This window comes from Leptonotus elevatus, chromosome 9 (genome assembly GCF_054856555.1).
Source record: "Leptonotus elevatus isolate MCC_2025b chromosome 9, RoL_Lele_1.0, whole genome shotgun sequence".
Lineage (NCBI taxonomy): Eukaryota > Metazoa > Chordata > Actinopteri > Syngnathiformes > Syngnathidae > Leptonotus > Leptonotus elevatus.
The window spans coordinates 21,002,641-21,014,614 of NC_141247.1; positions in this window are offsets into that span (position 1 = coordinate 21,002,641).

Genomic DNA, 11,974 nt, shown 5'->3' on the forward strand with positions numbered 1-11,974 from the left:
CCATTTACAGCCAGGCAGTACACGTGAAAGCCAGCTGTTGCTTTTTTCCTTTTTTTTTCCTTCTGTACGTTTATTTTCCAATCATTCTGATGCAATTTGATTGGTCTTACTCCAGATTGTTCAATTTATATATTTTCTGACAAAGTCCACTTTGGCTTTCCGGTTTCTTCAATGTTACCAGTGCTTCTATTTTTGTGATGATGTGTCTATACCTTTGCTATTGTACAGTATTCGTCTCCTATATCCTAGGAAAATATTCTGCTTGAGTTGTCTCTCTTCTGGAAACCCCGCCCCTTAAACAGCCACAAAGTTCCAACTCGATACCCGCTATCGACTCCAGACTTGTACATGGCTCATTTGTCTTAACTAGCAATGGAATCGACCTCACTTGGCCCACTGATCTCTTTGTGGCTGTCCAAACACTTTTTGCCTCCCCGAAAATTGAAGTTGACCTACATTATGCTGTTTGACTGTAATTCCCCAATTGGCTAATGATAAAGCTGAGAGTCTACATTTCAGTTGATTGACTTTTTTTTGAAAATTTTGTAGACTGAGAAGTAAAGGATATATTTTTACAATCTGGCGTCACTAGAAATTGAACACGTGCATGTGATTGGGTCAAATTCAATCACAAATTATTGCTCTCTTTCAATCTCCCCATTTTTTTTTTTGCATCTAATTACTTCCACATTTCTAGACTGACTCAAACCATTCCTCATTCAATACATTCCCAAAATTTTATGTGAGGTGAGGTATTCTTTTTTTACCTATTAAAAAATGTCTACATGTCCACAATTCCACATTTTTCACATCAAATCGAACCCATTTCTCCGTAAAGAGACATTTAACAGTAAAGTTTCACACCATTTCCATTTAAATTTTACAATGCTCACGCCATTCAGTTGGGAATATTTCAACATTCAAATACTTCCCATATTACACAAATTGCACATTCTGTATTTTAGCATTCACATGCAATTTCTCCAAATATTTCTATGTCTAATTATTATATAACCATTTCACACACTTGTGTCTTTGCTCTTGTAGGGAAAAGTCATAATGTAGAAATTTCCTCTAATAGATATTTGACTTCCATATCCACACCATGTCATTAATATAGGTTAATATTCATATTATGTAACGTGACGATACTGTAAGGGTGGTGGCAAATCCAGGTCCAGAAAGTAAAAACCCTGCCACAGTTTGGCTTTAGCCCCTGATGCTAGCTAGCTAGCTAGCTCCCTAGCAGATGAACAAGCATTTTGGGAGCTCCGATGAAATGACGACTATTCAATGTCCTACCAAAAGAGGACATTTGGGAAGACAGACAATTTTTTTACGTCCTGTTCGGGTGTCCGGGGTTTTTATAAAGTTGTGAAAATGTCCGTTTGGCATTACGTGACTAATAGGATATGAAGTACATTGTGTAACTGCGACTGCTACCACAATTTCAAGGCCGGAGCAAGTGTCCTCTTTTTTTAGGAAATGGATATATGGTCACCCTAGATAAAGCGCTACTCTTTTTATCATTTAGTACAAAGTACTAAATCTTCATTCAGTATGTAGTTAGCTGAGATAAGTTCAATCAAAACAAAACTTTTATAATCAGTACATTTTATGTTTTAATATCGAATTCCACTTAACGTCACATTTCTGAAGTGTTCTGTTTTATAACCAGCCTAAGAGAGATCAATAAAGGCAAGGGAACAATTTCAAATGAGTAAAGGAGACAACTTACGAGCTCTGGGAGTGCCTTTAGAGGTTATTCGCTTGTGGCTACTGTATGTCTACAGGGATGTGTGTTTTGTGCGCGCACGCGTGTTATATGTGTGAATATCCCCGAGCAGTGGAGCAATTCCCTTTTGCGCCACACTCTCTATAATCAATAGCTCAAATTTCCATATCAAACCTTATTCCAGACAATATTGGAGATTTATGTAGCACATCTGAACTCAAATTTGAAGCAGTGTGGATATTATGAACCGAGAGCATTTTGTCGTACCCAGCTATCCCTTAGGGTTAAAAATGTTAGTATTATTTTTATTAGGTGTACACAATGGATACCTTGGGGTTATTATACTGCTGCTATCATCATGCCTGAAAGTAGCACAGCAGAACATACACTGAGTTTCTTGAGGGATCATATTCAGTATGTTGCATTTAACACATAAAACAATTTCAACAAAAATACAGTTTATCGACCACTTTTCGCTCAACAGGTTTTTATGGAATGCACCACTGAACAAACACAATGCCTAAAATGGTTGGCACTTATCATCTTTCTGACATTCACCCAAACTCGTCCTGTGGTTTTTCTTTTTTAAGACAAAAAAAGGTTGTGCTTTACCTGTGGGTTTCTCATTAGCAGTGATCTGATATGGAGTCTTAAAAAAGAAAAAACACAGGACGATATAGATTTGTAGACAAGATGATTTTTTTTTTTTTTTTTGCCATTCACCCAAACTGCCAATAATAGATAGCCCTTCTTTTTCGGTCTCTGTTGTCTTTTCTCTTCGCTGCTTCTGAACTGAATTATGATCTGTAAGTCTCCCCTGATGCCATGTTGTGATTGATTGGCTTTTCTTGCTAACTAATGAATTGGCCCCTGAAGGACACGGACGGACCAGCTTTGGTGATAATGTGGATGATGCTGAAGACGGCTTAAAGACGCCTGACACCGCAGATTTTCTGCTTACCGTGATTATTTGGATTTGGTGGGAGCTATTACAGAGCGCTTCAGGCTTTATCGCGTGGTAAAATGCTCCAAAGAAGTGAATGTCTGCATTAAAGTTAAGAATGTTTTGGAAGAAAGCATACGAGCCGGTGAGTGCGTTTTCCCTTTTATTGGTTTTCGTTAAACAACTACCCTTCACTTATATAATCACACTCATATTTCAAGGGCATGCCGAAAGACGTGCTGATTCAAAAGCATTTTTATGGCTACAGTTATTTATTTGGTCGGCTTCTTTAGCTTCAAGCCATGTTTTGCTTTTTGTTTTTTTTTGGCCAACAAAATACTTTTTTTTATAGCTCAAAAGTGTACAATTGAAAGCTAATTTCACTTAAAGTTGTGAAGGAAACCTATGACCAAAACAACAGCGATCGATACTACACACCGGCCTGACTGATGTCATATGAGTAGAAGCAATATCAGCAGTGTGAAGAGGTAAATATGAGTGGCAACACTTTTAGCGGACTGCAAATTATGCCAGCAGTGTTTTGAGTCCTGCGGTATTCGGCTCCACTGAGCCAGCGGTAACACGACATCCATTCCTAATTGTTTATGCCCAACAGACTCTTTAGCTGTTAATATCAAGAAGGCAGAGTATGCGCTTGTGAACTCCACAAGTACGGACTTCCTGAGAACGTACTTGATAATGTACTTCCTAAGAACGCTAGTCTCTTTATAATTGTAATGGCTGTATACTAGTAAGTATTTACTTTAGTCAACCACTGGTGTATCCTTGGTTTAAGCAGAGGTGGCAAATCCAGGTCCAGAAAGTAAAAACCCTTTGGCTTTAGCCCCTGATGCTAGCAAGTGTTAGAGTAGACAATATTAAGTATTGTACTCTTTGCGTGTTCAATTAACTGAATGGTGAGATCCTGGTGAAGAAGTCCCTTTGCAAAGGTATCAAAAGCTTTTGATTGACAACAATTTGAACTCTCAAGCGGTTTGTTCAGAATTGTGTGTTCGGCTCCCCGTAGCATCATCATTTATTCAGAAAAGTGGGAGACTAGAAGTCTCCACCCATCAGCCCACAATACACCTGGTTACAACTGAGTGAATACAAGAGAATCTGTTCCCATGGGTATAAATCAGATCAGAAAAAATACAATAACAACAAGCCTGACTCCCTTCCGACACAGCAGAGACCGGCCCTCCCATTAGATAACGAATGAATAGACAAACCCGTTGCTCCCTCTCATGAAAGTAACACAGACAAGAATAATACTTCCATTCATTGAGCCACACTGAGCCAACATAATTATACCTACATCTACACAGCTATAACTAAATACAAAATGGCCAAAATACCATGTAAAACAGTAAAAATGTATACAAAGTTAACGCAAGCTAGCTCTCTAGGATGTAAACAAGCACCATGGGAGCTAGCTAGCTAGCACATGGGGCTGAAGCCAAACTGTGGCAGGGTCTTTACTTTTTGGACCTGGATTTGCCACCTCTGGGTTTAAGCTAGCAGACAAGACCTACAACTAGGTATTCCATGCGTTCTTGGTTTATTTACGTACCTTCAATTGGAACAGGACTTGGGCAACAACTGATGACGTTTCACGAGATCACAAAGTCGTAGGAACGGATTAGAAACCGAATGAGAATTAGATTTTGCTCTTAATCTCTTATTTCTTCTTTGTCTCTTATCAATGTACTCCTACTTTTACGTAGTGCCCCCCCAGTGTTCAGACTAGGACACCACATAACTGAAATGTGTTACAGACTACATTTAAGTTCATAAAATATACAGTTGGATGTCCCTCTAAACAGTGTTACATTTGAGTGAAATGTAAGTCATGGTCAAGAACATTTTATTTGTGTTTCAAATTATTATTTTTTTAATCACAATTGCAGGATGCAACAGCATTATCAAGTGCTTGGGACTTTTTGTATAACAATTCATAAATTGTCCCATTGTCATTCATGGTGTAGTGGCTCACTTGCCTGACCTCTGTGCAACCAAGCGTGGGTGTGTGTGAGTATACACGGTTCTCTGTTTAAATACTGAATGTGCCCTGTGATTGACAATCCAGCTCGTCCTGCGCCTTTTGCCGGAAGTAAGCTTAGATAGGCTCCAGCTCCCCGCGACCCAGAAGAGGATAAGTATAGGGAAATTATGGATGGATCATCTGGCTTTAGTTCATATTAAGAGGATTCTCTATAAAACAGCAAAGTAAGGTTATGGTAAGAGTATGGGGCCTCGCAGTCAGAGCTTCAGGACTCAAATTTCGGGTCGGTCCTTTTTGTGAGAAGTTTGAAGAGTTGAGGAGATATTCTGGCTTCCTCACCCATACACATTGGAGTATTTGAAATCAATTCTAAATTGTCCATACTTGGGACTGATTGACTGGTCATTGAAAACTGATGGGTTTTATATACTGGGGCATGAATTTGTTCCTTCGTGCTTCCCTCTTTATAATAGTTCAAACTGGTGACACATTGTCTGTAAAAATGAAAACATAGCTCTGCATTGATGAACACCATCTTGAGACAATATTATTCATAATTCTGTCAATGTTTGTTTTTGTTCTTATTCAAATCGACGTCCCATTTTCTGTTACTGTCTTTGAGTAAGCCAACATGAAAAGTTTAGGTGGTGTGACACAATTAATTTTCAGAATATCAGAAAAAATGAAAATCGTCCGCTACTTCATGGATTTACAGCAGATTTCACTAAATAGGTAGTGTCATTATATATTTATAATATTGCTTTGATATTCTCTTGTTTTTCTAAATCATTACTTTTATTTTCCATTTGCTTGAGGATGATGATGATAAGTACACAATGGGAAGGATTATCCTTTAATCAGTCAATGTTTGTTTTTCTTATTAAAGTCTAACTGTTGTTTTTTATGTAACAAACAAACACAAACGTTTTGTTTGTTTTGGTAAAGATACGCTTAAAGGTCTCGGTAAGGTGTAGCACAAAAAAAAAAGAAATTTCAGAACACCTTCAGAGAGCAGATCAAATATTTTGACTCATCTCATTGTACAGCAAAGCAAGGCTGTTAGTTAAAAATAAAGTGCATTACAGGTAGTCCTCTAGTTACGAACATTTGACTTGCGAACGTTTCGCAGATACAAACAATAGGCTGACCGATGTCCATAAATGCCGTAGTTTGCTCGCAAGTTAATATTTTTAAGTGCGCGCCACATCATAAATTATGGTACAGTACTGTACGGTAGTTCTCCTCTCTGCCAAAACCCCGCCGAGCAGCACCGCGCCATTTGTGCAATTAATCTAACTCACTGTCCTGTGGTGCATGGCACATAATAATAATATGTATTTTTTAATTTATCCACTATATAGACAGTATATACTGTATATAATTTGTTTCAATTTTTTTTATTTTAATTTTTAATTTTTATTTTAAAAAATAATTTAAAAAATTACATTTAATGTGATTCAACTTACAAACAAATTTGACTTACAAACAACCTCTCGGAAACCATTGTGTTGAGGACCACCTGTACTATCATTTTAAGTCCATTACGATAATAATAATACAAATAAAACTTGTTGTAATTCTGTTAGTGCGTGTCACTATTTTGTGGTGTGGATGCAAATAATGGACCCAAATGCAGGGAAGCAGAGAAGGTGTAACTGTCCAAAAATAACTTATTTTCAGAAACAACAAAGCCCAAGCAAAGTTCAAAGTAAAAAAAAAACCAAAAAAACAAAACAGAGACTAAACCATGACAGCAAACATAACATAACAGCAACAATGAACCAACAAGCAAACTGACGAGACAATCAGACCACCTGGACAAGACACGAGTGCCTGGAGGCAGCTGATTGGTTGACACAAGGAACAGGCCTGACGAGAACAGGTGGCGACAAAAACCTAATGAGGTGACAAGACATGAAAAAGGGACGCAGAAAACACAAAACAAAGCCATTCTTATTCTGTTTGGTCATTCAGATTCATTCTAATCGGAATGCATGTCTCCATGTAAACACGGCTAATGTTTTTGTCCGGTTATGTTTATGCCCCACACAACTACACACAGGGTAAAAATGTTCAAATTAACTTCATCATATAGCTCTTGTATGCAGAATAAAATACCTGAAATGTACTCTGACAACTAAACACTAATCACAACAAAGCATAGTTACAAGCCTAAAAAGGCTCCATTTTGTCCTAATCAGGTAAATAAAGTCAATCTGAGTTTAGTCAATACTGAGACACCTCACTAGGGAGCATAGCAGCAGCTTTTAGTTCCATTCTCGTACCGCAATCGCTCTTTCGCTCAAGGCATGAGGCCGAGCGCGGGCGCGCTTCCGCCACATCGTTTGCTTTTTCTGTCACGAGATCCGCTTTGCATTTTGGAGCTTCATGCGGTGCGCCTCAGAAATGTCAACTGTCACTCGTCGATCGAGTTCAACGTGTGTGTGTGTGTGTGTGTGTGGAGCGTGCGTAAGCTGCCCGGGAGCGCTGCAGTCTGCGATTCCGTGACAATGACGCAGCTGGAATACTGACGACGAGACCTCTGTTGACCTGCTATTAGACGCTTTACTTGGTTTTCGCGGATCAGTTAGTTTGCAGTTAATGACAGACAAAACGTCCTCTGTGGATATTTATTAGGGAGGGAGGGGAATCTTTGACTGTCTCACGATTCGATTCAATTCCGATTTTTGGGTCTGCGATTTGATTCAGAATCGATTTTCGATTAAAAATGATTTGATTGACAACGATTTCTGCTTCAATTTACAGATGTGCAAAGAATCATCATGAGCTATTCTAATATGACATTAAAATGTCTTTTTTTTTTAAATGTAATTTAATTTACATTTATTAAGGTTTGAATTGTAAGGGGGAAAAAACAGTGTGTGTGGACCACAACAGCTCTACTCTATGTAGCTAGCTATAAATTTAAACACTTTTATAGTATATTCTGCCCTCCCTGAGCAGACTGATTACAGTTTAGCCGACAGCAAACAGTCCCTCAAAAAGAGTTCAATGCTGGTATCTGTTTCACCTTGTTCCGTTCTCACTGAACAAACACAGTGGACGATTAAAGCAGTGACATGCTTACTTGTATTTATAGTACGTTATTCCTGGCTCATAGCACATGCTCGGTCCGTGTGTTTCCCTTACTCTAATCAGTCCCTCAAGCAACATGAACTCAAACTAACAATGCTATTGTTACAGTATCAAGCCATTCATTACACTCCAGTTGAGGTTAACTGTGGATCTAAAACACACAAAACGAAGAAAATTACACACTTAAATGCAAACGCACTTTGTTTAACTCGTTTCTCAAACGTAGCTAGCTCAAGGCACACTGGAATGTTCCATGGACTCGCTAACGCCAATTAGCGTTCTGCTCGCTGCTCTTTTATCACTTAAAAGAATGGCTATTCATACAAAACGTTTTTCAGGAATGTATACGGAGAAGCGTTAACATTACTCACCAGCATATGCTCTTCCTACGCTGCAAAAGAAACAACTATTATATTGTGACTTTTTCCTCCTACTTAACTCTTACTGCCAAACGTTATCTAAAAAACAACCCCGACAGTGCCAGCTGATTTTGAGCATTTTCAAGGCAAACAGAATATTGTGTGCTATGATTACATAAACATGGTGGATACCATATGAGATGATTGGATTCCATTCTTTTTTGTTTTTGAAAAACACAGTATGTTTCTACCTTATTCCGTTCTTTAGTAATCACCATTTGTAAACAAGTAATTTGAGTGACGTTGAGCGAAAATTGAAAAAAATAAGGAGAAAAGGGCTTTTTGTGAAAATAATTTTTTTTTGCACATCAGTGATTTTGACACTAATAGTTTTTGTTTAGTGGCACTCTGTGAATTAGATTAAATGTGGCAAACGCTTTGATCATTCACGTCATCCTTGAAAACTTTCTATTTCCTAAGATCCGCCATGTTTTCATGTAATTTGACACACTGGAGCCCATTGAAAAGAGATACAATGCTGCCATCTGCTGGCCACAGTTATTGGGTGTCTTTGGATTTCACAAACCCCATTCACAAACCAGCACCGCACAAGACGTTGCATTGCCCATTGAGAATTTTTTTTTTTTAAATTAACGGCCATTAACGTTTTTTGGTGCCATTCATTGGGATTTTAGTATACGCTGTTAAACGTTTTTGGCGGTAAAAGAGTTAAAGTAGCACTAAGGAACTTTGCAACCTTAATAACATATTTTCATAACTCTTCTGATGAAACATCGACTTAAAACTAGTTGAATGGTACCTTTGCCATGGCTTGAGGGGATCTGTATCATTTTTACTGGCGCTAAGCATCTTTGAGGAGGATGGTAGGAACACTGCCACACAAAAAACTAGAAATGTGCTTTATGGCATACGTCAAAAGCTAACCTGGAAGAAAGGACAGTCAAGGACCAACATTGGCCCGGATTTCACTTGCTGGAGTGAGCTAAAAAAAAAAAAACGACGCAATGCGCTTGTTCTCATAGGAAATGTGGTCTTCTTTCAGACATAACAATACCGCTTTTGTCCATATGGCGCCGCCATAATCAACGTAAACTGAAAGTTCCTTAGTGTTGCTTTAATGTGACTTGAAATTAACAGTGTATCAGAACGTGCACACTGCCCCTAAGTGGCCAAATTGTGTACAACACTAAGAAAGGCACACAGAAGCAAAGGCAAGACAATATAAAGCAATTAAAATAAAATCGATTTGAGGACATTTAAAATAGATTCTGAATTGTACTAGATTCTTATGTGAATCGATTTTTTTGCCCCCCCCCCCTAATATTTATATTTGTGCGTGAGGCAGCGTACGGTAGCGAAAACAAAACCAGCCACCTCAACGGCGACCTCTTGAGCGGCGCCATGAACTGAGACTAAATGTTTGTGTGTTAGCGAGAGCGTGACCACCGCAGTGCCTCTTTACCTGCAGTGCATTCATGCCTCTTTCGCTCTCCCTCTCGCTCTCTCGCGGCTCCTTGCCAAGTCTGACGGTGTTGACGATGCATTAGCTGGAGAGAACGAGCTTGTGTGCGTGTGTTTGCATGTTGACAGAGCAGAGAGATTTAATTGACACCCACAGGGAGAATTATACATGCTTCCAAATGCTCTTCCTCTGTTTATACGTGCGCATATTGGGGACAAATGTTCATCCGTGCGTGCGCATGCCACCAACAAAACAATTGTGAAGAGGGTCTATCGCGAGCGTGATGTTTTTTTGTTTTGTTTTGTTTTGTTTTGGGGCGTATAGAAAATGCAGTTGACATGAGTGTTTTGCCGTTGTTGCCTCTGTATCCTTTATCACACTTTCTTCTATCTGGAAGTGTTAGTCATTCGTTATTCTCTTTCTCCATGTGCTGCATAATGAAGACTTTTAATGTATTGTCTCTTTACAACATGCTCACACACACACTCGGGGGATTGCAATACATCCTACCGGCTCTTATCTGCCTGTGTGTTTACGCATTCACACACACACACAAGTCTGGATCATTATACTTGCGAGGAGACACTAATGACTGCAGTGTGCTTATATTGCCTAGAAGGCATAATGGGGTCACAGAATTTGTTTTATTTTTATGGATGCTTTACATTTGCTGTTGCTGTTTAAGCCAAAACCATTTTATTGCCTCAACTTCATTCAGTTGTTGAGTATTCGTCATCCTTTATGTCAAATGCAATTAATCCACACGGAGTAATTTTTCAGTGTTTCAAATCGGGGGTTTCCAAACCAGGGAGCTTGATTTGTTGTAAGCTATACAAATTTAGAGGTCATCATTTCATTAAGGCTATAGTTTCGTCTTTTCGTACGTAGTTGGGCTTTTCACAATAAGCACAGCCTCCCCGTCCAGACTTCTGCCAAAACACTCATGAGGTGTGGTTCTATTAATTCTAAGGCTGGCTGTCAATCGCGGAGCATGAAGTTTTCCTTGACTTGTGAATGTAATTGAAATCAGTGAGAAAAAACAGGACAGTTTAAATCGGAAAACTTTGCAGTGTAGTGGATGTGCTGCGGGCCAGTCAGGATGTGTGGACCGCTCCTGCTAACACGCGAAAACTTTGAAGAAGAGAGATTTTTTGAAATTAATTTTATTGTGTGCTCTATGCAAAATGTTTTTTGTTTTTTTTTAGCAAATTGAAAAAAATACAATTGCCATTGATTTCAAGCAATTTTAAGGATATTTGTTGTAATAGGGATTTGTACGTCTTAAAATGAAATACAAATATCTGTCATTGTTTTTTGGGGGAAATTTTATGTATCATAAGTACTAATGATATCGGCACTTGGGTGAGTATTGACATTTTGAGTATCGTATCGTGGTAAAAAAAAAAGTGGTATCGAACATCCCTAATATATATATATATATATATATTAGTGCTGTCAAAGTTAAGGCTTTACCAGCTTTAAAGCTTTTCTGTGTATGTTTGTATGTGTGAGAATGAGCCACAACGAATGACATGAGTCGGGAGTGAGAGGAAGAATACCGAGGGCGGGTAACAGAGCACTATTTGCATTACTTATAACAAAAATGATAGTTTGCATTCCGGAGTGCTCGACAGTAGAGACAACAATCAACAGTAAATGACAAATTTCTATATAAATCACTGTTGTGTGCTCAGCCTGAAAGTCAACACCCACAGTGGGGTATTGTGCTACGATTGAGCCTTTGCACAAGGGTAACCTCTCCCCAAGGTGTGTAGCTGCTGTGGTGCTATCATCCCTTTTAACTTGGAGAAACATTTCCCTCATTTTAATGGGCTCTTTGCACAAATCCGCTACTTCCTGAACTCAATGCCACTCATTCATGTCCTGTCTTTCATGATTAGACAAACTGATTAATCCAGGTGTGTCTGGCCATGGTTACTGAGGTCAGGCACACCTGGATGAATCAGTTTGTTCAATCATGAAAGACAGGAAATGAAAGCGTGGTACTGAGTTCAGGAAGTAGCGGATTTGTGCAAAGAGCCCATTGCTCATTTAAATCACAAAATAATGATGACATTTCTTAATCAGATTTTAAGCATATTTCCTTGCTGGGACAAAACAACAACAACAAAAAGCCTCTTGGTCAGTGATAACACCTCCACTCCAGATGTTTATTTCACAGAGTTATTTTCACAAATCTGTCTTGGAAAGAGTCCATAAAAGCTGATTGGGAAAGGGCTGACCCATTAAAAAAAAAAAAAAAAAGGAAGGTGCTTCAACAAATTCTCATTACTTTTCATTGCTATTATTGCTCAGTCAGATGAAAATATTGAGTAGAAGAATGAAAAACTTT